Consider the following 26,418-nt stretch of genomic DNA (forward strand, 5'->3'; position numbering starts at 1 on the left):
CAGATCGTATGATATGCTTTGTACAAATCAACTATGTTGTTAGATCAAAATTGATTAAAAAGTGACTATCTCAATTTCAGGACATATAGAAGAGGAAGGAGAAGAAGCTCATGTTTCAAATGCGGAGAGGCAACAACTGTTCATTATTTTCACCTCTATTAATTATATGTATTTTTATAATGTATATATTTATATTTTCAGATAAATATACATAGACATATAGCGATATATAGGGAGATACATACATATAAGTTGATACGTACAAGTTTATAAGTAAATGAGATGTTTTTCCAATTAATACTTCTAAGAACTGAATGGAAAAAAAATCGTAAAGTTTAGATAAGTCCCACTGAGCTTTGAACTTAGATCCCTGTTTTCAGAGTCCAGATTGACAAGCATAACACCATCAACCCACCTGTACCAGGTTGAGCTTTCCATTTTGGCAGAAGAGATTGCATTCACGGGGGAATCTTATCTTTTATTGCAAAATCTTATCTCACATAAAAAGTACTGTTCAACAGAGTCATAGCGTTACTTGAGTCCTTTGTGCAACATCCTTCCCTAACATAGTTCAATAGGCAAAAGTTGAACAGAATAGAAAAGTTATATAATTCTGTTTGTCTTTGACTGTAGAAAATAAAAAATGTGAAATGTCCACATTGCTGCAGCAAATTGCTCCACTGTCACATGGGAGGTTCCATGGTGTAATGGTTAGCACTTTGGACTTTGAATCCAAGGATCCGAGTTCAAATCTCGGTGGGACCACTTTCATGACTTATGACCAAATCTTTTTCTGTCAAGTGTATTCATAAATATCATAAATCTAACACGGGTAGAGTGAAACATTGATTTATTGATTGTATTTTTAAAGTCTATTTGATGTGAGCAAATGATAGAACTTTTAGAAAACATGGAAATAAAATGGCTCAAAATAATGAGATATTTTGTGAGCTGACTCTGTTTTCTCAACTCATCACAAGAGGCTGATCCAAGATATTACTTGTTTAAATCTTACTGTTATTGATAAGGGGAACACAGAACTTTTTTAATTGGAAAGCCTTCATTAAAAGAAAACTTGAGGAATCAAATTGTGTATTTTGGGGACAGAAGAGATGAACTTTTAAATAACAATCTTGAAATTAAGACACACAGATATTTACACTCTGTTTTTCTAAAGTAGATCCATAACCACAAAGTAGAATCTTTCGAAAGACATGTCAAATGTATTAATCTGAATTCCTCTTTCAAAGAAATTCACAATTAAATGCACTGTGTAAGTCAAGAATGTTGTCAGATAAGAAATCAGCAAAATGAACTATCTGATTACTGATCATAAAGATGAGAAAGGAAAAGAACCTCTTGCTTAAATTGTGGATGGGAAAGAACAGTTTTTAGTTTTCAGCTTCAGTACTTATGTTTATGAATAATTCATTTCTTTATATTGTATTATCACTATCTAGATGGATATAGCCATGTGTACATAGATACATACTTATACGTTGATAAGTTTCAGTATAAAACTTTGACGTTATGTTTTTCCAAGTCCAAATTCTAAGAAATTAGTGAAATATTAAATCTCATAATTCAAGCAGGTCCCACCGAGATTTGAACTCGGATCGCTGGATTCAGAGTCCAGAGTGCTAACCATTACACCATGGAACCCTGCCATACATGAGGGATTTTTCCATTGAGACAAAAGAGAGCGCATCAGTGCGGGGGCTTTTCTTACATTGATGAAAAGATATCTCAGTTGAATGCTCATAGTGTAAAGAGCTATAATGTGATTTGATTCTTTTCAGCTGCATTCTCCATAACAGTGTTAAATGTGCAAACGTTTATCAGGAAATGCAATTTACAAAATAATGATCATATTTGACTGAAGAATATTAAAACATTCTACATTTCCAAACTACTACATCCATTTCTCTGTCTCTCACATGGGTGGCTCCAAAGAGCAACGCTTGGCACTTTGGACTTTGCATGCAAAGGTACCAGTCCAATTCTTTGAGGTACTATTTTACTAATCTCGACCTTTTACATTTCTGTCATCTTTTGTTATTGATAGCTCCAATCCAACACCAGTAGGTTGAAAGAGACAAATGTTGACTCCTTTCAAAATGTCCAACAGCTTGAACAAGTTACAGAAATACGAACTTTATAATACACATAACATCACATTCCTACACAAAATAGTGCGACATTACAAAATCCTATCCTGTTTTTCTCAAATGCATTTCAGAGGGCTGATTCCCAGCATTCCTTTTTGAAGATTTCCACACTATTGATAAGGCGAATATAGCACATTTTGAAAGAGATGTGTTCTTAAATCAAACCTAGAGAACCACAATGACGGTATCATTCAGATAGTACAAATGTTTTTTGTATATTAGTATGGAAATTGTGAAATAAAACATTTCTCATGCTGATTTTCAACAGTCGATCTGCAATCATGAAATATAAGCTTTTGCTTGGAGGCCTCAAAGGTACTGATCTAATTTTCTTTTTTAGAATTATTCACAGATCGTATGATATGCTTTGTACAAATCAACTATGTTGTTAGATCAAAATTGATTAAAAAGTGACTATCTCAATTTCAGGACATATAGAAGAGGAAGGAGAAGAAGCTCATGTTTCAAATGCGGAGAGGCAACAACTGTTCATTATTTTCACCTCTATCAATTATATGTATTTTTATAATGTATATATTTATATTTTCCGATAAATATACATAGACATATAGCGATATATAGGGAGATACATACATATAAGTTGATACGTACAAGTTTATAAGTAAATGAGATGTTTTTCCAATTAATACTTCTAAGAACTGAATGGAAAAAAAATTGTAAAGTTTAGATAAGTCCCACTGAGCTTTGTACTTAGATCCCTGTTTTCAGAGTCCAGATTGACAAGCATAACACCATCAACCCACCTGTACCAGGTTGAGCTTTCCATTTTGGCAGAAGAGATTGCATTCACGGGGGAATCTTATCTTTTATTGCAAAATCTTATCTCACATAAAAAGTACTGTTCAACAGAGTCATAGCGTTACTTGAGTCCTTTGTGCAACATCCTTCCCTAACATAGTTCAATAGGCAAAAGTTGAACAGAATAGAAAAGTTATATAATTCTGTTTGTCTTTGACTGTAGAAAATAAAAAATGTGAAATGTCCACATTGCTGCAGCAATTTGCTCCACTGTCACATGGGAGGTTCCATGGTGTAATGGTTAGGACTTTGGACTTTGAATCCAAGGATCCGAGTTCAAATCTCGGTGGGACCACTTTCATGACTTATGACCAAATCTTTTTCTGTCAAGTGTATTCATAAATATCATAAATCTAACACGGGTAGAGTGAAACATTGATTTATTGATTGTATTTTTAAAGTCTATTTGATGTGAGCAAATGATAGAACTTTTAGAAAACATGGAAATAAAATGGCTCAAAATAATGAGATATTTTGTGAGCTGACTCTGTTTTCTCAACTCATCACAAGAGGCTGATCCAAGATATTACTTGTTTAAATCTTACTGTTATTGATAAGGGGAACACGGAACTTTTTTAATTGGAAAGCCTTCATTAAAAGAAAACTTGAGGAATCAAATTGTGTATTTTGGGGACAGAAGAGATGAACTTTTAAATAACAATCTTGAAATTAAGACACACAGATATTTACACTCTGTTTTTCTAAAGTAGATCCATAACCACAAAGTAGAATCTTTCGAAAGACATGTCAAATGTATTAATCTGAATTCCTCTTTCAAAGAAATTCACAATTAAATGCACTGTGTAAGTCAAGAATGTTGTCAGATAAGAAATCAGCAAAATGAACTATCTTATTACTGATCATAAAGATGAGAAAGGAAAAGAACCTCTTGCTTAAATTGTGGATGGGAAAGAACAGTTTTTAGTTTTCAGCTTCAGTACTTATGTTTATGAATAATTCATTTCTTTATATTGTATTATCACTATCTAGATGGATATAGCCATGTGTACATAGATACATACTTATACGTTGATAAGTTTCAGTATAAAACTTTGACGTTATGTTTTTCCAAGTCCAAATTCTAAGAAATTAGTGAAATATTAAATCTCATAATTCAAGCAGGTCCCACCGAGATTTGAACTCGGATCGCTGGATTCAGAGTCCAGAGTGCTAACCATTACACCATGGAACCCTGCCATACATGAGGGATTTTTCCATTGAGACAAAAGAGAGCGCATCAGTGCGGGGGCTTTTCTTTCATTGATGAAAAGATATCTCAGTTGAATGCTCATAGTGTAAAGAGCTATAATGTGATTTGATTCTTTTCAGCTGCATTCTCCATAACAGTGTTAAATGTGCAAACGTTTATCAGGAAATGCAATTTACAAAATAATGATCATATTTGACTGAAGAATATTAAAACATTCTACATTTCCAAACTACTACATCCATTTCTCTGTCTCTCACATGGGTGGCTCCAAAGAGCAACGCTTGGCACTTTGGACTTTGCATGCAAAGGTACCAGTCCAATTCTTTGAGGTACTATTTTACTAATCTCGACCTTTTACATTTCTGTCATCTTTTGTTATTGATAGCTCCAATCCAACACCAGTAGGTTGAAAGAGACAAATGTTGACTCCTTTCAAAATGTCCAACAGCTTGAACAAGTTACAGAAATACGAACTTTATAATACACATAACATCACATTCCTACACAAAATAGTGCGACATTACAAAATCCTATCCTGTTTTTCTCAAATGCATTTCAGAGGGCTGATTCCCAGCATTCCTTTTTGAAGATTTCCACACTATTGATAAGGCGAATATAGCACATTTTGAAAGAGATGTGTTCTTAAATCAAACCTAGAGAACCACAATGACGGTATCATTCAGATAGTACAAATGTTTTTTGTATATTAGTATGGAAATTGTGAAATAAAACATTTCTCATGCTGATTTTCAACAGTCGATCTGCAATCATGAAATATAAGCTTTTGCTTGGAGGCCTCAAAGGTACTGATCTAATTTTCTTTTTTAGAATTATTCACAGATCGTATGATATGCTTTGTACAAATCAACTATGTTGTTAGATCAAAATTGATTAAAAAGTGACTATCTCAATTTCAGGACATATAGAAGAGGAAGGAGAAGAAGCTCATGTTTCAAATGCGGAGAGGCAACAACTGTTCATTATTTTCACCTCTATCAATTATATGTATTTTTATAATGTATATATTTATATTTTCCGATAAATATACATAGACATATAGCGATATATAGGGAGATACATACATATAAGTTGATACGTACAAGTTTATAAGTAAATGAGATGTTTTTCCAATTAATACTTCTAAGAACTGAATGGAAAAAAAATCGTAAAGTTTAGATAAGTCCCACTGAGCTTTGTACTTAGATCCCTGTTTTCAGAGTCCAGATTGACAAGCATAACACCATCAACCCACCTGTACCAGGTTGAGCTTTCCATTTTGGCAGAAGAGATTGCATTCACGGGGGAATCTTATCTTTTATTGCAAAATCTTATCTCACATAAAAAGTACTGTTCAACAGAGTCATAGCGTTACTTGAGTCCTTTGTGCAACATCCTTCCCTAACATAGTTCAATAGGCAAAAGTTGAACAGAATAGAAAAGTTATATAATTCTGTTTGTCTTTGACTGTAGAAAATAAAAAATGTGAAATGTCCACATTGCTGCAGCAATTTGCTCCCCTGTCACATGGGAGGTTCCATGGTGTAATGGTTAGGACTTTGGACTTTGAATCCAAGGATCCGAGTTCAAATCTCGGTGGGACCACTTTCATGACTTATGACCAAATCTTTTTCTGTCAAGTGTATTCATAAATATCATAAATCTAACACGGGTAGAGTGAAACATTGATTTATTGATTGTATTTTTAAAGTCTATTTGATGTGAGCAAATGATAGAACTTTTAGAAAACATGGAAATAAAATGGCTCAAAATAATGAGATATTTTGTGAGCTGACTCTGTTTTCTCAACTCATCACAAGAGGCTGATCCAAGATATTACTTGTTTAAATCTTACTGTTATTGATAAGGGGAACACGGAACTTTTTTAATTGGAAAGCCTTCATTAAAAGAAAACGTGAGGAATCAAATTGTGTATTTTGGGGACAGAAGAGATGAACTTTTAAATAACAATCTTGAAATTAAGACACACAGATATTTACACTCTGTTTTTCTAAAGTAGATCCATAACCACAAAGTAGAATCTTTCGAAAGACATGTCAAATGTATTAATCTGAATTCCTCTTTCAAAGAAATTCACAATTAAATGCACTGTGTAAGTCAAGAATGTTGTCAGATAAGAAATCAGCAAAATGAACTATCTTATTACTGATCATAAAGATGAGAAAGGAAAAGAACCTCTTGCTTAAATTGTGGATGGGAAAGAACAGTTTTTAGTTTTCAGCTTCAGTACTTATGTTTATGAATAATTCATTTCTTTATATTGTATTATCACTATCTAGATGGATATAGCCATGTGTACATAGATACATACTTATACGTTGATAAGTTTCAGTATAAAACTTTGACGTTATGTTTTTCCAAGTCCAAATTCTAAGAAATTAGTGAAATATTAAATCTCATAATTCAAGCAGGTCCCACCGAGATTTGAACTCGGATCGCTGGATTCAGAGTGCTAACCATTACACCATGGAACCCTGCCATACATGAGGGATTTTTCCATTGAGACAAAAGAGAGCGCATCAGTGCGGGGGCTTTTCTTACATTGATGAAAAGATATCTCAGTTGAATGCTCATAGTGTAAAGAGCTATAATGTGATTTGATTCTTTTCAGCTGCATTCTCCATAACAGTGTTAAATGTGCAAACGTTTATCAGGAAATGCAATTTACAAAATAATGATCATATTTGACTGAAGAATATTAAAACATTCTACATTTCCAAACTACTACATCCATTTCTCTGTCTCTCACATGGGTGGCTCCAAAGAGCAACGCTTGGCACTTTGGACTTTGCATGCAAAGGTACCAGTCCAATTCTTTGAGGTACTATTTTACTAATCTCGACATTTTACATTTCTGTCATCTTTTGTTATTGATAGCTCCAATCCAACACCAGTAGGTTGAAAGAGACAAATGTTGACTCCTTTCAAAATGTCCAACAGCTTGAACAAGTTACAGAAATACGAACTTTATAATACACATAACATCACATTCCTACACAAAATAGTGCAACATTACAAAATCCTATCCTGTTTTTCTCAAATGCATTTCAGAGGGCTGATTCCCAGCATTCCTTTTTGAAGATTTCCACACTATTGATAAGGCGAATATAGCACATTTTGAAAGAGATGTGTTCTTAAATCAAACCTAGAGAACCACAATGACGGTATCATTCAGATAGTACAAATGTTTTTTGTATATTAGTATGGAAATTGTGAAATAAAACATTTCTCATGCTGATTTTCAACAGTCGATCTGCAATCATGAAATATAAGCTTTTGCTTGGAGGCCTCAAAGGTACTGATCTAATTTTCTTTTTTAGAATTATTCACAGATCGTATGATATGCTTTGTACAAATCAACTATGTTGTTAGATCAAAATTGATTAAAAAGTGACTATCTCAATTTCAGGACATATAGAAGAGGAAGGAGAAGAAGCTCATGTTTCAAATGCGGAGAGGCAACAACTGTTCATTATTTTCACCTCTATTAATTATATGTATTTTTATAATGTATATATTTATATTTTCCGATAAATATACATAGACATATAGCGATATATAGGGAGATACATACATATAAGTTGATATGTACAAGTTTATAAGTAAATGAGATGTTTTTCCAATTAATACTTCTAAGAACTGAATGGAAAAAAAATCGTAAAGTTTAGATAAGTCCCACTGAGCTTTGTACTTAGATCCCTGTTTTCAGAGTCCAGATTGACAAGCATAACACCATCAACCCACCTGTACCAGGTTGAGCTTTCCATTTTGGCAGAAGAGATTGCATTCACGGGGGAATCTTATCTTTTATTGCAAAATCTTATCTCACATAAAAAGTACTGTTCAACAGAGTCATAGCGTTACTTGAGTCCTTTGTGCAACATCCTTCCCTAACATAGTTCAATAGGCAAAAGTTGAACAGAATAGAAAAGTTATATAATTCTGTTTGTCTTTGACTGTAGAAAATAAAAAATGTGAAATGTCCACATTGCTGCAGCAATTTGCTCCCCTGTCACATGGGAGGTTCCATGGTGTAATGGTTAGCACTTTGGACTTTGAATCCAAGGATCCGAGTTCAAATCTTGGTGGGACCACTTTCATGACTTATGACCAAATCTTTTTCTGTCAAGTGTATTCATAAATATCATAAATCTAACACGGGTAGAGTGAAACATTGATTTATTGATTGTATTTTTAAAGTCTATTTGATGTGAGCAAATGATAGAACTTTTAGAAAACATGGAAATAAAATGGCTCAAAATAATGAGATATTTTGTGAGCTGACTCTGTTTTCTCAACTCATCACAAGAGGCTGATCCAAGATATTACTTGTTTAAATCTTACTGTTATTGATAAGGGGAACACAGAACTTTTTTAATTGGAAAGCCTTCATTAAAAGAAAACTTGAGGAATCAAATTGTGTATTTTGGGGACAGAAGAGATGAACTTTTAAATAACAATCTTGAAATTAAGACACACAGATATTTACACTCTGTTTTTCTAAAGTAGATCCATAACCACAAAGTAGAATCTTTCGAAAGACATGTCAAATGTATTAATCTGAATTCCTCTTTCAAAGAAATTCACAATTAAATGCACTGTGTAAGTCAAGAATGTTGTCAGATAAGAAATCAGCAAAATGAACTATCTTATTACTGATCATAAAGATGAGAAAGGAAAAGAACCTCTTGCTTAAATTGTGGATGGGAAAGAACAGTTTTTAGTTTTCAACTTCAGTACTTATGTTTATGAATAATTCATTTCTTTATATTGTATTATCACTATCTAGATGGATATAGCCATGTGTACATAGATACATACTTATACGTTGATAAGTTTCAGTATAAAACGTTGACGTTATGTTTTTCCAAGTCCAAATTCTAAGAAATTAGTGAAATATTAAATCTCATAATTCAAGCAGGTCCCACCGAGATTTGAACTCGGATCGCTGGATTCAGAGTCCAGAGTGCTATCCATTACACCATGGAACCCTGCCATACATGAGGGATTTTTCCATTGAGACAAAAGAGAGCGCATCAGTGCGGGGGCTTTTCTTACATTGATGAAAAGATATCTCAGTTGAATGCTCATAGTGTAAAGAGCTATAATGTGATTTGATTCTTTTCAGCTGCATTCTCCATAACAGTGTTAAATGTGCAAACGTTTATCAGGAAATGCAATTTACAAAATAATGATCATATTTGACTGAAGAATATTAAAACATTCTACATTTCCAAACTACTACATCCATTTCTCTGTCTCTCACATGGGTGGCTCCAAAGAGCAATGCTTGGCACTTTGGACTTTGCATGCAAAGGTACCAGTCCAATTCTTTGAGGTACTATTTTACTAATCTCGACCTTTTACATTTCTGTCATCTTTTGTTATTGATAGCTCCAATCCAACACCAGTAGGTTGAAAGAGACAAATGTTGACTCCTTTCAAAATGTCCAACAGCTTGAACAAGTTACAGAAATACGAACTTTATAATACACATAACATCACATTCCTACACAAAATAGTGCGACATTACAAAATCCTATCCTGTTTTTCTCAAATGCATTTCAGAGGGCTGATTCCCAGCATTCCTTTTTGAAGATTTCCACACTATTGATAAGGCGAATATAGCACATTTTGAAAGAGATGTGTTCTTAAATCAAACCTAGAGAACCACAATGACGGTATCATTCAGATAGTACAAATGTTTTTTGTATATTAGTATGGAAATTGTGAAATAAAACATTTGTCATGCTGATTTTCAACAGTCGATCTGCAATCATGAAATATAAGCTTTTGCTTGGAGGCCTCAAAGGTACTGATCTAATTTTCTTTTTTAGAATTATTCACAGATCGTATGGTATGCTTTGTACAAATCAACTATGTTGTTAGATCAAAATTGATTAAAAAGTGACTATCTCAATTTCAGGACATATAGAAGAGGAAGGAGAAGAAGCTCATGTTTCAAATGCGGAGAGGCAACAACTGTTCATTATTTTCACCTCTATCAATTATATGTATTTTTATAATGTATATATTTATATTTTCCGATAAATATACATAGACATATAGCGATATATAGGGAGATACATACATATAAGTTGATACGTACAAGTTTATAAGTAAATGAGATGTTTTTCCAATTAATACTTCTAAGAACTGAATGGAAAAAAAATCGTAAAGTTTAGATAAGTCCCACTGAGCTTTGAACTTAGATCCCTGTTTTCAGAGTCCAGATTGACAAGCATAACACCATCAACCCACCTGTACCAGGTTGAGCTTTCCATTTTGGCAGAAGAGATTGCATTCACGGGGGAATCTTATCTTTTATTGCAAAATCTTATCTCACATAAAAATTACTGTTCAACAGAGTCATAGCGTTACTTGAGTCCTTTGTGCAACATCCTTCCCTAACATAGTTCAATAGGCAAAAGTTGAACAGAATAGAAAAGTTATATAATTCTGTTTGTCTTTGACTGTAGAAAATAAAAAATGTGAAATGTCCACATTGCTGCAGCAAATTGCTCCACTGTCACATGGGAGGTTCCATGGTGTAATGGTTAGCACTTTGGACTTTGAATCCAAGGATCCGAGTTCAAATCTCGGTGGGACCACTTTCATGACTTATGACCAAATCTTTTTCTGTCAAGTGTATTCATAAATATCATAAATCTAACACGGGTAGAGTGAAACATTGATTTATTGATTGTATTTTTAAAGTCTATTTGATGTGAGCAAATGATAGAACTTTTAGAAAACATGGAAATAAAATGGCTCAAAATAATGAGATATTTTGTGAGCTGACTCTGTTTTCTCAACTCATCACAAGAGGCTGATCCAAGATATTACTTGTTTAAATCTTACTGTTATTGATAAGGGGAACACAGAACTTTTTTAATTGGAAAGCCTTCATTAAAAGAAAACTTGAGGAATCAAATTGTGTATTTTGGGGACAGAAGAGATGAACTTTTAAATAACAATCTTGAAATTAAGACACACAGATATTTACACTCTGTTTTTCTAAAGTAGATCCATAACCACAAAGTAGAATCTTTCGAAAGACATGTCAAATGTATTAATCTGAATTCCTCTTTCAAAGAAATTCACAATTAAATGCACTGTGTAAGTCAAGAATGTTGTCAGATAAGAAATCAGCAAAATGAACTATCTGATTACTGATCATAAAGATGAGAAAGGAAAAGAACCTCTTGCTTAAATTGTGGATGGGAAAGAACAGTTTTTAGTTTTCAGCTTCAGTACTTATGTTTATGAATAATTCATTTCTTTATATTGTATTATCACTATCTAGATGGATATAGCCATGTGTACATAGATACATACTTATACGTTGATAAGTTTCAGTATAAAACTTTGACGTTATGTTTTTCCAAGTCCAAATTCTAAGAAATTAGTGAAATATTAAATCTCATAATTCAAGCAGGTCCCACCGAGATTTGAACTCGGATCGCTGGATTCAGAGTCCAGAGTGCTAACCATTACACCATGGAACCCTGCCATACATGAGGGATTTTTCCATTGAGACAAAAGAGAGCGCATCAGTGCGGGGGCTTTTCTTACATTGATGAAAAGATATCTCAGTTGAATGCTCATAGTGTAAAGAGCTATAATGTGATTTGATTCTTTTCAGCTGCATTCTCCATAACAGTGTTAAATGTGCAAACGTTTATCAGGAAATGCAATTTACAAAATAATGATCATATTTGACTGAAGAATATTAAAACATTCTACATTTCCAAACTACTACATCCATTTCTCTGTCTCTCACATGGGTGGCTCCAAAGAGCAACGCTTGGCACTTTGGACTTTGCATGCAAAGGTACCAGTCCAATTCTTTGAGGTACTATTTTACTAATCTCGACCTTTTACATTTCTGTCATCTTTTGTTATTGATAGCTCCAATCCAACACCAGTAGGTTGAAAGAGACAAATGTTGACTCCTTTCAAAATGTCCAACAGCTTGAACAAGTTACAGAAATACGAACTTTATAATACACATAACATCACATTCCTACACAAAATAGTGCGACATTACAAAATCCTATCCTGTTTTTCTCAAATGCATTTCAGAGGGCTGATTCCCAGCATTCCTTTTTGAAGATTTCCACACTATTGATAAGGCGAATATAGCACATTTTGAAAGAGATGTGTTCTTAAATCAAACCTAGAGAACCACAATGACGGTATCATTCAGATAGTACAAATGTTTTTTGTATATTAGTATGGAAATTGTGAAATAAAACATTTCTCATGCTGATTTTCAACAGTCGATCTGCAATCATGAAATATAAGCTTTTGCTTGGAGGCCTCAAAGGTACTGATCTAATTTTCTTTTTTAGAATTATTCACAGATCGTATGATATGCTTTGTACAAATCAACTATGTTGTTAGATCAAAATTGATTAAAAAGTGACTATCTCAATTTCAGGACATATAGAAGAGGAAGGAGAAGAAGCTCATGTTTCAAATGCGGAGAGGCAACAACTGTTCATTATTTTCACCTCTATCAATTATATGTATTTTTATAATGTATATATTTATATTTTCCGATAAATATACATAGACATATAGCGATATATAGGGAGATACATACATATAAGTTGATACGTACAAGTTTATAAGTAAATGAGATGTTTTTCCAATTAATACTTCTAAGAACTGAATGGAAAAAAAATTGTAAAGTTTAGATAAGTCCCACTGAGCTTTGTACTTAGATCCCTGTTTTCAGAGTCCAGATTGACAAGCATAACACCATCAACCCACCTGTACCAGGTTGAGCTTTCCATTTTGGCAGAAGAGATTGCATTCACGGGGGAATCTTATCTTTTATTGCAAAATCTTATCTCACATAAAAAGTACTGTTCAACAGAGTCATAGCGTTACTTGAGTCCTTTGTGCAACATCCTTCCCTAACATAGTTCAATAGGCAAAAGTTGAACAGAATAGAAAAGTTATATAATTCTGTTTGTCTTTGACTGTAGAAAATAAAAAATGTGAAATGTCCACATTGCTGCAGCAATTTGCTCCACTGTCACATGGGAGGTTCCATGGTGTAATGGTTAGGACTTTGGACTTTGAATCCAAGGATCCGAGTTCAAATCTCGGTGGGACCACTTTCATGACTTATGACCAAATCTTTTTCTGTCAAGTGTATTCATAAATATCATAAATCTAACACGGGTAGAGTGAAACATTGATTTATTGATTGTATTTTTAAAGTCTATTTGATGTGAGCAAATGATAGAACTTTTAGAAAACATGGAAATAAAATGGCTCAAAATAATGAGATATTTTGTGAGCTGACTCTGTTTTCTCAACTCATCACAAGAGGCTGATCCAAGATATTACTTGTTTAAATCTTACTGTTATTGATAAGGGGAACACGGAACTTTTTTAATTGGAAAGCCTTCATTAAAAGAAAACTTGAGGAATCAAATTGTGTATTTTGGGGACAGAAGAGATGAACTTTTAAATAACAATCTTGAAATTAAGACACACAGATATTTACACTCTGTTTTTCTAAAGTAGATCCATAACCACAAAGTAGAATCTTTCGAAAGACATGTCAAATGTATTAATCTGAATTCCTCTTTCAAAGAAATTCACAATTAAATGCACTGTGTAAGTCAAGAATGTTGTCAGATAAGAAATCAGCAAAATGAACTATCTTATTACTGATCATAAAGATGAGAAAGGAAAAGAACCTCTTGCTTAAATTGTGGATGGGAAAGAACAGTTTTTAGTTTTCAGCTTCAGTACTTATGTTTATGAATAATTCATTTCTTTATATTGTATTATCACTATCTAGATGGATATAGCCATGTGTACATAGATACATACTTATACGTTGATAAGTTTCAGTATAAAACTTTGACGTTATGTTTTTCCAAGTCCAAATTCTAAGAAATTAGTGAAATATTAAATCTCATAATTCAAGCAGGTCCCACCGAGATTTGAACTCGGATCGCTGGATTCAGAGTCCAGAGTGCTAACCATTACACCATGGAACCCTGCCATACATGAGGGATTTTTCCATTGAGACAAAAGAGAGCGCATCAGTGCGGGGGCTTTTCTTTCATTGATGAAAAGATATCTCAGTTGAATGCTCATAGTGTAAAGAGCTATAATGTGATTTGATTCTTTTCAGCTGCATTCTCCATAACAGTGTTAAATGTGCAAACGTTTATCAGGAAATGCAATTTACAAAATAATGATCATATTTGACTGAAGAATATTAAAACATTCTACATTTCCAAACTACTACATCCATTTCTCTGTCTCTCACATGGGTGGCTCCAAAGAGCAACGCTTGGCACTTTGGACTTTGCATGCAAAGGTACCAGTCCAATTCTTTGAGGTACTATTTTACTAATCTCGACCTTTTACATTTCTGTCATCTTTTGTTATTGATAGCTCCAATCCAACACCAGTAGGTTGAAAGAGACAAATGTTGACTCCTTTCAAAATGTCCAACAGCTTGAACAAGTTACAGAAATACGAACTTTATAATACACATAACATCACATTCCTACACAAAATAGTGCGACATTACAAAATCCTATCCTGTTTTTCTCAAATGCATTTCAGAGGGCTGATTCCCAGCATTCCTTTTTGAAGATTTCCACACTATTGATAAGGCGAATATAGCACATTTTGAAAGAGATGTGTTCTTAAATCAAACCTAGAGAACCACAATGACGGTATCATTCAGATAGTACAAATGTTTTTTGTATATTAGTATGGAAATTGTGAAATAAAACATTTCTCATGCTGATTTTCAACAGTCGATCTGCAATCATGAAATATAAGCTTTTGCTTGGAGGCCTCAAAGGTACTGATCTAATTTTCTTTTTTAGAATTATTCACAGATCGTATGATATGCTTTGTACAAATCAACTATGTTGTTAGATCAAAATTGATTAAAAAGTGACTATCTCAATTTCAGGACATATAGAAGAGGAAGGAGAAGAAGCTCATGTTTCAAATGCGGAGAGGCAACAACTGTTCATTATTTTCACCTCTATCAATTATATGTATTTTTATAATGTATATATTTATATTTTCCGATAAATATACATAGACATATAGCGATATATAGGGAGATACATACATATAAGTTGATACGTACAAGTTTATAAGTAAATGAGATGTTTTTCCAATTAATACTTCTAAGAACTGAATGGAAAAAAAATCGTAAAGTTTAGATAAGTCCCACTGAGCTTTGTACTTAGATCCCTGTTTTCAGAGTCCAGATTGACAAGCATAACACCATCAACCCACCTGTACCAGGTTGAGCTTTCCATTTTGGCAGAAGAGATTGCATTCACGGGGGAATCTTATCTTTTATTGCAAAATCTTATCTCACATAAAAAGTACTGTTCAACAGAGTCATAGCGTTACTTGAGTCCTTTGTGCAACATCCTTCCCTAACATAGTTCAATAGGCAAAAGTTGAACAGAATAGAAAAGTTATATAATTCTGTTTGTCTTTGACTGTAGAAAATAAAAAATGTGAAATGTCCACATTGCTGCAGCAATTTGCTCCCCTGTCACATGGGAGGTTCCATGGTGTAATGGTTAGGACTTTGGACTTTGAATCCAAGGATCCGAGTTCAAATCTCGGTGGGACCACTTTCATGACTTATGACCAAATCTTTTTCTGTCAAGTGTATTCATAAATATCATAAATCTAACACGGGTAGAGTGAAACATTGATTTATTGATTGTATTTTTAAAGTCTATTTGATGTGAGCAAATGATAGAACTTTTAGAAAACATGGAAATAAAATGGCTCAAAATAATGAGATATTTTGTGAGCTGACTCTGTTTTCTCAACTCATCACAAGAGGCTGATCCAAGATATTACTTGTTTAAATCTTACTGTTATTGATAAGGGGAACACGGAACTTTTTTAATTGGAAAGCCTTCATTAAAAGAAAACGTGAGGAATCAAATTGTGTATTTTGGGGACAGAAGAGATGAACTTTTAAATAACAATCTTGAAATTAAGACACACAGATATTTACACTCTGTTTTTCTAAAGTAGATCCATAACCACAAAGTAGAATCTTTCGAAAGACATGTCAAATGTATTAATCTGAATTCCTCTTTCAAAGAAATTCACAATTAAATGCACTGTGTAAGTCAAGAATGTTGTCAGATAAGAAATCAGCAAAATGAACTATCTTATTACTGATCATAAAGATGAGAAAGGAAAAGAACCTCTTGCTTAAATTGTGGATGGGAAAGAACAGTTTTTAGTTTTCAGCTTCAGTACTTATGTTTATGAATAATTCATTTCTTTATATTGTATTATCACTATCTAGATGGATATAGCCATGTGTACATAGATACATACTTATACGTTGATAAGTTTCAGTATAAAACTTTGACGTTATGTTTTTCCAAGTCCAAATTCTAAGAAATTAGTGAAATATTAAATCTCATAATTCAAGCAGGTCCCACCGAGATTTGAACTCGGATCGCTGGATTCAGAGTGCTAACCATTACACCATGGAACCCTGCCATACATGAGGGATTTTTCCATTGAGACAAAAGAGAGCGCATCAGTGCGGGGGCTTTTCTTACATTGATGAAAAGATATCTCAGTTGAATGCTCATAGTGTAAAGAGCTATAATGTGATTTGATTCTTTTCAGCTGCATTCTCCATAACAGTGTTAAATGTGCAAACGTTTATCAGGAAATGCAATTTACAAAATAATGATCATATTTGACTGAAGAATATTAAAACATTCTACATTTCCAAACTACTACATCCATTTCTCTGTCTCTCACATGGGTGGCTCCAAAGAGCAACGCTTGGCACTTTGGACTTTGCATGCAAAGGTACCAGTCCAATTCTTTGAGGTACTATTTTACTAATCTCGACATTTTACATTTCTGTCATCTTTTGTTATTGATAGCTCCAATCCAACACCAGTAGGTTGAAAGAGACAAATGTTGACTCCTTTCAAAATGTCCAACAGCTTGAACAAGTTACAGAAATACGAACTTTATAATACACATAACATCACATTCCTACACAAAATAGTGCAACATTACAAAATCCTATCCTGTTTTTCTCAAATGCATTTCAGAGGGCTGATTCCCAGCATTCCTTTTTGAAGATTTCCACACTATTGATAAGGCGAATATAGCACATTTTGAAAGAGATGTGTTCTTAAATCAAACCTAGAGAACCACAATGACGGTATCATTCAGATAGTACAAATGTTTTTTGTATATTAGTATGGAAATTGTGAAATAAAACATTTCTCATGCTGATTTTCAACAGTCGATCTGCAATCATGAAATATAAGCTTTTGCTTGGAGGCCTCAAAGGTACTGATCTAATTTTCTTTTTTAGAATTATTCACAGATCGTATGATATGCTTTGTACAAATCAACTATGTTGTTAGATCAAAATTGATTAAAAAGTGACTATCTCAATTTCAGGACATATAGAAGAGGAAGGAGAAGAAGCTCATGTTTCAAATGCGGAGAGGCAACAACTGTTCATTATTTTCACCTCTATTAATTATATGTATTTTTATAATGTATATATTTATATTTTCCGATAAATATACATAGACATATAGCGATATATAGGGAGATACATACATATAAGTTGATATGTACAAGTTTATAAGTAAATGAGATGTTTTTCCAATTAATACTTCTAAGAACTGAATGGAAAAAAAATCGTAAAGTTTAGATAAGTCCCACTGAGCTTTGTACTTAGATCCCTGTTTTCAGAGTCCAGATTGACAAGCATAACACCATCAACCCACCTGTACCAGGTTGAGCTTTCCATTTTGGCAGAAGAGATTGCATTCACGGGGGAATCTTATCTTTTATTGCAAAATCTTATCTCACATAAAAAGTACTGTTCAACAGAGTCATAGCGTTACTTGAGTCCTTTGTGCAACATCCTTCCCTAACATAGTTCAATAGGCAAAAGTTGAACAGAATAGAAAAGTTATATAATTCTGTTTGTCTTTGACTGTAGAAAATAAAAAATGTGAAATGTCCACATTGCTGCAGCAATTTGCTCCCCTGTCACATGGGAGGTTCCATGGTGTAATGGTTAGCACTTTGGACTTTGAATCCAAGGATCCGAGTTCAAATCTTGGTGGGACCACTTTCATGACTTATGACCAAATCTTTTTCTGTCAAGTGTATTCATAAATATCATAAATCTAACACGGGTAGAGTGAAACATTGATTTATTGATTGTATTTTTAAAGTCTATTTGATGTGAGCAAATGATAGAACTTTTAGAAAACATGGAAATAAAATGGCTCAAAATAATGAGATATTTTGTGAGCTGACTCTGTTTTCTCAACTCATCACAAGAGGCTGATCCAAGATATTACTTGTTTAAATCTTACTGTTATTGATAAGGGGAACACAGAACTTTTTTAATTGGAAAGCCTTCATTAAAAGAAAACTTGAGGAATCAAATTGTGTATTTTGGGGTACAGAAGAGATGAACTTTTAAATAACAATCTTGAAATTAAGACACACAGATATTTACACTCTGTTTTTCTAAAGTAGATCCATAACCACAAAGTAGAATCTTTCGAAAGACATGTCAAATGTATTAATCTGAATTCCTCTTTCAAAGAAATTCACAATTAAATGCACTGTGTAAGTCAAGAATGTTGTCAGATAAGAAATCAGCAAAATGAACTATCTTATTACTGATCATAAAGATGAGAAAGGAAAAGAACCTCTTGCTTAAATTGTGGATGGGAAAGAACAGTTTTTAGTTTTCAACTTCAGTACTTATGTTTATGAATAATTCATTTCTTTATATTGTATTATCACTATCTAGATGGATATAGCCATGTGTACATAGATACATACTTATACGTTGATAAGTTTCAGTATAAAACGTTGACGTTATGTTTTTCCAAGTCCAAATTCTAAGAAATTAGTGAAATATTAAATCTCATAATTCAAGCAGGTCCCACCGAGATTTGAACTCGGATCGCTGGATTCAGAGTCCAGAGTGCTATCCATTACACCATGGAACCCTGCCATACATGAGGGATTTTTCCATTGAGACAAAAGAGAGCGCATCAGTGCGGGGGCTTTTCTTACATTGATGAAAAGATATCTCAGTTGAATGCTCATAGTGTAAAGAGCTATAATGTGATTTGATTCTTTTCAGCTGCATTCTCCATAACAGTGTTAAATGTGCAAACGTTTATCAGGAAATGCAATTTACAAAATAATGATCATATTTGACTGAAGAATATTAAAACATTCTACATTTCCAAACTACTACATCCATTTCTCTGTCTCTCACATGGGTGGCTCCAAAGAGCAATGCTTGGCACTTTGGACTTTGCATGCAAAGGTACCAGTCCAATTCTTTGAGGTACTATTTTACTAATCTCGACCTTTTACATTTCTGTCATCTTTTGTTATTGATAGCTCCAATCCAACACCAGTAGGTTGAAAGAGACAAATGTTGACTCCTTTCAAAATGTCCAACAGCTTGAACAAGTTACAGAAATACGAACTTTATAATACACATAACATCACATTCCTACACAAAATAGTGCGACATTACAAAATCCTATCCTGTTTTTCTCAAATGCATTTCAGAGGGCTGATTCCCAGCATTCCTTTTTGAAGATTTCCACACTATTGATAAGGCGAATATAGCACATTTTGAAAGAGATGTGTTCTTAAATCAAACCTAGAGAACCACAATGACGGTATCATTCAGATAGTACAAATGTTTTTTGTATATTAGTATGGAAATTGTGAAATAAAACATTTCTCATGCTGATTTTCAACAGTCGATCTGCAATCATGAAATATAAGCTTTTGCTTGGAGGCCTCAAAGGTACTGATCTAATTTTCTTTTTTAGAATTATTCACAGATCGTATGGTATGCTTTGTACAAATCAACTATGTTGTTAGATCAAAATTGATTAAAAAGTGACTATCTCAATTTCAGGACATATAGAAGAGGAAGGAGAAGAAGCTCATGTTTCAAATGCGGAGAGGCAACAACTGTTCATTATTTTCACCTCTATCAATTATATGTATTTTTATAATGTATATATTTATATTTTCCGATAAATATACATAGACATATAGCGATATATAGGGAGATACATACATATAAGTTGATACGTACAAGTTTATAAGTAAATGAGATGTTTTTCCAATTAATACTTCTAAGAACTGAATGGAAAAAAAATCGTAAAGTTTAGATAAGTCCCACTGAGCTTTGTACTTAGATCCCTGTTTTCAGAGTCCAGATTGACAAGCATAACACCATCAACCCACCTGTACCAGGTTGAGCTTTCCATTTTGGCAGAAGAGATTGCATTCACGGGGGAATCTTATCTTTTATTGCAAAATCTTATCTCACATAAAAAGTACTGTTCAACAGAGTCATAGCGTTACTTGAGTCCTTTGTGCAACATCCTTCCCTAACATAGTTCAATAGGCAAAAGTTGAACAGAATAGAAAAGTTATATAATTCTGTTTGTCTTTGACTGTAGAAAATAAAAAATGTGAAATGTCCACATTGCTGCAGCAATTTGCTCCTCTGTCACATGGGAGGTTCCATGGTGTAATGGTTAGGACTTTGGACTTTGAATCCAAGGATCCGAGTTCAAATCTCGGTGGGACCACTTTCATGACTTATGACCAAATCTTTTTCTGTCAAGTGTATTCATAAATATCATAAATCTAACACGGGTAGAGTGAAACATTGATTTATTGATTGTATTTTTAAAGTCTATTTGATGTGAGCAAATGATAGAACTTTTAGAAAACATGGAAATAAAATGGCTCAAAATAATGAGATATTTTGTGAGCTGACTCTGTTTTCTCAACTCATCACAAGAGGCTGATCCAAGATATTACTTGTTTAAATCTTACTGTTATTGATAAGGGGAACACAGAACTTTTTTAATTGGAAAGCCTTCATTAAAAGAAAACTTGAGGAATCAAATTGTGTATTTTGGGGACAGAAGAGATGAACTTTTAAATAACAATCTTGAAATTAAGACACACAGATATTTACACTCTGTTTTTCTAAAGTAGATCCATAACCACAAAGTAGAATCTTTCGAAAGACATGTCAAATGTATTAATCTGAATTCCTCTTTCAAAGAAATTCACAATTAAATGCACTGTGTAAGTCAAGAATGTTGTCAGATAAGAAATCAGCAAAATGAACTATCTTATTACTGATCATAAAGATGAGAAAGGAAAAGAACCTCTTGCTTAAATTGTGGATGGGAAAGAACAGTTTTTAGTTTTCAGCTTCAGTACTTATGTTTATGAATAATTCATTTCTTTATATTGTATTATCACTATCTAGATGGATATAGCCATGTGTACATAGATACATACTTATACGTTGATAAGTTTCAGTATAAAACTTTGACGTTATGTTTTTCCAAGTCCAAATTCTAAGAAATTAGTGAAATATTAAATCTCATAATTCAAGCAGGTCCCACCGAGATTTGAACTCGGATCGCTGGATTCAGAGTGCTAACCATTACACCATGGAACCCTGCCATACATGAGGGATTTTTCCATTGAGACAAAAGAGAGCGCATCAGTGCGGGGGCTTTTCTTACATTGATGAAAAGATATCTCAGTTGAATGCTCATAGTGTAAAGAGCTATAATGTGATTTGATTCTTTTCAGCTGCATTCTCCATAACAGTGTTAAATGTGCAAACGTTTATCAGGAAATGCAATTTACAAAATAATGATCATATTTGACTGAAGAATATTAAAACATTCTACATTTCCAAACTACTACATCCATTTCTCTGTCTCTCACATGGGTGGCTCCAAAGAGCAACGCTTGGCACTTTGGACTTTGCATGCAAAGGTACCAGTCCAATTCTTTGAGGTACTATTTTACTAATCTCGACCTTTTACATTTCTGTCATCTTTTGTTATTGATAGCTCCAATCCAACACCAGTAGGTTGAAAGAGACAAATGTTGACTCCTTTCAAAATGTCCAACAGCTTGAACAAGTTACAGAAATACGAACTTTATAATACACATAACATCACATTCCTACACAAAATAGTGCAACATTACAAAATCCTATCCTGTTTTTCTCAAATGCATTTCAGAGGGCTGATTCCCAGCATTCCTTTTTGAAGATTTCCACACTATTGATAAGGCGAATATAGCACATTTTGAAAGAGATGTGTTCTTAAATCAAACCTAGAGAACCACAATGACGGTATCATTCAGATAGTACAAATGTTTTTTGTATATTAGTATGGAAATTGTGAAATAAAACATTTCTCATGCTGATTTTCAACAGTCGATCTGCAATCATGAAATATAAGCTTTTGCTTGGAGGCCTCAAAGGTACTGATCTAATTTTCTTTTTTAGAATTATTCACAGATCGTATGATATGCTTTGTACAAATCAACTATGTTGTTAGATCAAAATTGATTAAAAAGTGACTATCTCAATTTCAGGACATATAGAAGAGGAAGGAGAAGAAGCTCATGTTTCAAATGCGGAGAGGCAACAACTGTTCATTATTTTCACCTCTATTAATTATATGTATTTTTATAATGTATATATTTATATTTTCAGATAAATATACATAGACATATAGCGATATATAGGGAGATACATACATATAAGTTGATACGTACAAGTTTATAAGTAAATGAGATGTTTTTCCAATTAATACTTCTAAGAACTGAATGGAAAAAAAATCGTAAAGTTTAGATAAGTCCCACTGAGCTTTGAACTTAGATCCCTGTTTTCAGAGTCCAGATTGACAAGCATAACACCATCAACCCACCTGTACCAGGTTGAGCTTTCCATTTTGGCAGAAGAGATTGCATTCACGGGGGAATCTTATCTTTTATTGCAAAATCTTATCTCACATAAAAAGTACTGTTCAACAGAGTCATAGCGTTACTTGAGTCCTTTGTGCAACATCCTTCCCTAACATAGTTCAATAGGCAAAAGTTGAACAGAATAGAAAAGTTATATAATTCTGTTTGTCTTTGACTGTAGAAAATAAAAAATGTGAAATGTCCACATTGCTGCAGCAAATTGCTCCACTGTCACATGGGAGGTTCCATGGTGTAATGGTTAGCACTTTGGACTTTGAATCCAAGGATCCGAGTTCAAATCTCGGTGGGACCACTTTCATGACTTATGACCAAATCTTTTTCTGTCAAGTGTATTCATAAATATCATAAATCTAACACGGGTAGAGTGAAACATTGATTTATTGATTGTATTTTTAAAGTCTATTTGATGTGAGCAAATGATAGAACTTTTAGAAAACATGGAAATAAAATGGCTCAAAATAATGAGATATTTTGTGAGCTGACTCTGTTTTCTCAACTCATCACAAGAGGCTGATCCAAGATATTACTTGTTTAAATCTTACTGTTATTGATAAGGGGAACACAGAACTTTTTTAATTGGAAAGCCTTCATTAAAAGAAAACTTGAGGAATCAAATTGTGTATTTTGGGGACAGAAGAGATGAACTTTTAAATAACAATCTTGAAATTAAGACACACAGATATTTACACTCTGTTTTTCTAAAGTAGATCCATAACCACAAAGTAGAATCTTTCGAAAGACATGTCAAATGTATTAATCTGAATTCCTCTTTCAAAGAAATTCACAATTAAATGCACTGTGTAAGTCAAGAATGTTGTCAGATAAGAAATCAGCAAAATGAACTATCTGATTACTGATCATAAAGATGAGAAAGGAAAAGAACCTCTTGCTTAAATTGTGGATGGGAAAGAACAGTTTTTAGTTTTCAGCTTCAGTACTTATGTTTATGAATAATTCATTTCTTTATATTGTATTATCACTATCTAGATGGATATAGCCATGTGTACATAGATACATACTTATACGTTGATAAGTTTCAGTATAAAACTTTGACGTTATGTTTTTCCAAGTCCAAATTCTAAGAAATTAGTGAAATATTAAATCTCATAATTCAAGCAGGTCCCACCGAGATTTGAACTCGGATCGCTGGATTCAGAGTCCAGAGTGCTAACCATTACACCATGGAACCCTGCCATACATGAGGGATTTTTCCATTGAGACAAAAGAGAGCGCATCAGTGCGGGGGCTTTTCTTACATTGATGAAAAGATATCTCAGTTGAATGCTCATAGTGTAAAGAGCTATAATGTGATTTGATTCTTTTCAGCTGCATTCTCCATAACAGTGTTAAATGTGCAAACGTTTATCAGGAAATGCAATTTACAAAATAATGATCATATTTGACTGAAGAATATTAAAACATTCTACATTTCCAAACTACTACATCCATTTCTCTGTCTCTCACATGGGTGGCTCCAAAGAGCAACGCTTGGCACTTTGGACTTTGCATGCAAAGGTACCAGTCCAATTCTTTGAGGTACTATTTTACTAATCTCGACCTTTTACATTTCTGTCATCTTTTGTTATTGATAGCTCCAATCCAACACCAGTAGGTTGAAAGAGACAAATGTTGACTCCTTTCAAAATGTCCAACAGCTTGAACAAGTTACAGAAATACGAACTTTATAATACACATAACATCACATTCCTACACAAAATAGTGCGACATTACAAAATCCTATCCTGTTTTTCTCAAATGCATTTCAGAGGGCTGATTCCCAGCATTCCTTTTTGAAGATTTCCACACTATTGATAAGGCGAATATAGCACATTTTGAAAGAGATGTGTTCTTAAATCAAACCTAGAGAACCACAATGACGGTATCATTCAGATAGTACAAATGTTTTTTGTATATTAGTATGGAAATTGTGAAATAAAACATTTCTCATGCTGATTTTCAACAGTCGATCTGCAATCATGAAATATAAGCTTTTGCTTGGAGGCCTCAAAGGTACTGATCTAATTTTCTTTTTTAGAATTATTCACAGATCGTATGATATGCTTTGTACAAATCAACTATGTTGTTAGATCAAAATTGATTAAAAAGTGACTATCTCAATTTCAGGACATATAGAAGAGGAAGGAGAAGAAGCTCATGTTTCAAATGCGGAGAGGCAACAACTGTTCATTATTTTCACCTCTATCAATTATATGTATTTTTATAATGTATATATTTATATTTTCCGATAAATATACATAGACATATAGCGATATATAGGGAGATACATACATATAAGTTGATACGTACAAGTTTATAAGTAAATGAGATGTTTTTCCAATTAATACTTCTAAGAACTGAATGGAAAAAAAATTGTAAAGTTTAGATAAGTCCCACTGAGCTTTGTACTTAGATCCCTGTTTTCAGAGTCCAGATTGACAAGCATAACACCATCAACCCACCTGTACCAGGTTGAGCTTTCCATTTTGGCAGAAGAGATTGCATTCACGGGGGAATCTTATCTTTTATTGCAAAATCTTATCTCACATAAAAAGTACTGTTCAACAGAGTCATAGCGTTACTTGAGTCCTTTGTGCAACATCCTTCCCTAACATAGTTCAATAGGCAAAAGTTGAACAGAATAGAAAAGTTATATAATTCTGTTTGTCTTTGACTGTAGAAAATAAAAAATGTGAAATGTCCACATTGCTGCAGCAATTTGCTCCACTGTCACATGGGAGGTTCCATGGTGTAATGGTTAGGACTTTGGACTTTGAATCCAAGGATCCGAGTTCAAATCTCGGTGGGACCACTTTCATGACTTATGACCAAATCTTTTTCTGTCAAGTGTATTCATAAATATCATAAATCTAACACGGGTAGAGTGAAACATTGATTTATTGATTGTATTTTTAAAGTCTATTTGATGTGAGCAAATGATAGAACTTTTAGAAAACATGGAAATAAAATGGCTCAAAATAATGAGATATTTTGTGAGCTGACTCTGTTTTCTCAACTCATCACAAGAGGCTGATCCAAGATATTACTTGTTTAAATCTTACTGTTATTGATAAGGGGAACACGGAACTTTTTTAATTGGAAAGCCTTCATTAAAAGAAAACTTGAGGAATCAAATTGTGTATTTTGGGGACAGAAGAGATGAACTTTTAAATAACAATCTTGAAATTAAGACACACAGATATTTACACTCTGTTTTTCTAAAGTAGATCCATAACCACAAAGTAGAATCTTTCGAAAGACATGTCAAATGTATTAATCTGAATTCCTCTTTCAAAGAAATTCACAATTAAATGC

The 26,418-nt window shown here is 33.3% G+C and overlaps 18 non-coding genes across 18 annotated transcripts; 11 read left to right on the top strand and 7 right to left on the bottom strand.

Annotated features, from left to right (window-relative positions):
* Positions 1 to 693: 693 nt before the first annotated feature.
* TRNAQ-UUG (transfer RNA glutamine (anticodon UUG)) lies at positions 694 to 765 on the top strand. The gene has a single exon. It is a non-coding gene; the product is annotated as a tRNA-Gln (tRNA).
* Positions 766 to 1,590: 825 nt separating this feature from the next.
* On the bottom strand, positions 1,591 to 1,662 carry TRNAQ-CUG (transfer RNA glutamine (anticodon CUG)). Its single transcript has one exon. It is a non-coding gene; the product is annotated as a tRNA-Gln (tRNA).
* A 1,548-nt stretch (positions 1,663 to 3,210) lies between these two features.
* TRNAQ-UUG (transfer RNA glutamine (anticodon UUG)) lies at positions 3,211 to 3,282 on the top strand. Its single transcript has one exon. It is a non-coding gene; the product is annotated as a tRNA-Gln (tRNA).
* An 825-nt stretch (positions 3,283 to 4,107) lies between these two features.
* On the bottom strand, positions 4,108 to 4,179 carry TRNAQ-CUG (transfer RNA glutamine (anticodon CUG)). Its single transcript has one exon. It is a non-coding gene; the product is annotated as a tRNA-Gln (tRNA).
* A 1,548-nt stretch (positions 4,180 to 5,727) lies between these two features.
* On the top strand, positions 5,728 to 5,799 carry TRNAQ-UUG (transfer RNA glutamine (anticodon UUG)). Its single transcript has one exon. It is a non-coding gene; the product is annotated as a tRNA-Gln (tRNA).
* A 2,438-nt stretch (positions 5,800 to 8,237) lies between these two features.
* On the top strand, positions 8,238 to 8,309 carry TRNAQ-UUG (transfer RNA glutamine (anticodon UUG)). Its single transcript has one exon. It is a non-coding gene; the product is annotated as a tRNA-Gln (tRNA).
* Positions 8,310 to 9,134: 825 nt separating this feature from the next.
* Positions 9,135 to 9,206, bottom strand: TRNAQ-CUG (transfer RNA glutamine (anticodon CUG)). The gene has a single exon. It is a non-coding gene; the product is annotated as a tRNA-Gln (tRNA).
* Positions 9,207 to 10,754: 1,548 nt separating this feature from the next.
* TRNAQ-UUG (transfer RNA glutamine (anticodon UUG)) lies at positions 10,755 to 10,826 on the top strand. Its single transcript has one exon. It is a non-coding gene; the product is annotated as a tRNA-Gln (tRNA).
* An 825-nt stretch (positions 10,827 to 11,651) lies between these two features.
* On the bottom strand, positions 11,652 to 11,723 carry TRNAQ-CUG (transfer RNA glutamine (anticodon CUG)). Its single transcript has one exon. It is a non-coding gene; the product is annotated as a tRNA-Gln (tRNA).
* A 1,548-nt stretch (positions 11,724 to 13,271) lies between these two features.
* Positions 13,272 to 13,343, top strand: TRNAQ-UUG (transfer RNA glutamine (anticodon UUG)). The gene has a single exon. It is a non-coding gene; the product is annotated as a tRNA-Gln (tRNA).
* Positions 13,344 to 14,168: 825 nt separating this feature from the next.
* TRNAQ-CUG (transfer RNA glutamine (anticodon CUG)) lies at positions 14,169 to 14,240 on the bottom strand. The gene has a single exon. It is a non-coding gene; the product is annotated as a tRNA-Gln (tRNA).
* A 1,548-nt stretch (positions 14,241 to 15,788) lies between these two features.
* On the top strand, positions 15,789 to 15,860 carry TRNAQ-UUG (transfer RNA glutamine (anticodon UUG)). The gene has a single exon. It is a non-coding gene; the product is annotated as a tRNA-Gln (tRNA).
* A 2,438-nt stretch (positions 15,861 to 18,298) lies between these two features.
* Positions 18,299 to 18,370, top strand: TRNAQ-UUG (transfer RNA glutamine (anticodon UUG)). Its single transcript has one exon. It is a non-coding gene; the product is annotated as a tRNA-Gln (tRNA).
* Positions 18,371 to 19,196: 826 nt separating this feature from the next.
* TRNAQ-CUG (transfer RNA glutamine (anticodon CUG)) lies at positions 19,197 to 19,268 on the bottom strand. Its single transcript has one exon. It is a non-coding gene; the product is annotated as a tRNA-Gln (tRNA).
* A 1,548-nt stretch (positions 19,269 to 20,816) lies between these two features.
* Positions 20,817 to 20,888, top strand: TRNAQ-UUG (transfer RNA glutamine (anticodon UUG)). The gene has a single exon. It is a non-coding gene; the product is annotated as a tRNA-Gln (tRNA).
* Positions 20,889 to 23,326: 2,438 nt separating this feature from the next.
* TRNAQ-UUG (transfer RNA glutamine (anticodon UUG)) lies at positions 23,327 to 23,398 on the top strand. The gene has a single exon. It is a non-coding gene; the product is annotated as a tRNA-Gln (tRNA).
* Positions 23,399 to 24,223: 825 nt separating this feature from the next.
* On the bottom strand, positions 24,224 to 24,295 carry TRNAQ-CUG (transfer RNA glutamine (anticodon CUG)). Its single transcript has one exon. It is a non-coding gene; the product is annotated as a tRNA-Gln (tRNA).
* A 1,548-nt stretch (positions 24,296 to 25,843) lies between these two features.
* On the top strand, positions 25,844 to 25,915 carry TRNAQ-UUG (transfer RNA glutamine (anticodon UUG)). The gene has a single exon. It is a non-coding gene; the product is annotated as a tRNA-Gln (tRNA).
* The last annotated feature ends 503 nt before the right edge of the window (positions 25,916 to 26,418 follow it).

This window comes from Lissotriton vulgaris, chromosome 4_1 (assembly GCF_964263255.1).
Source record: "Lissotriton vulgaris chromosome 4_1, aLisVul1.2, whole genome shotgun sequence".
NCBI lineage: Eukaryota > Metazoa > Chordata > Amphibia > Caudata > Salamandridae > Lissotriton > Lissotriton vulgaris.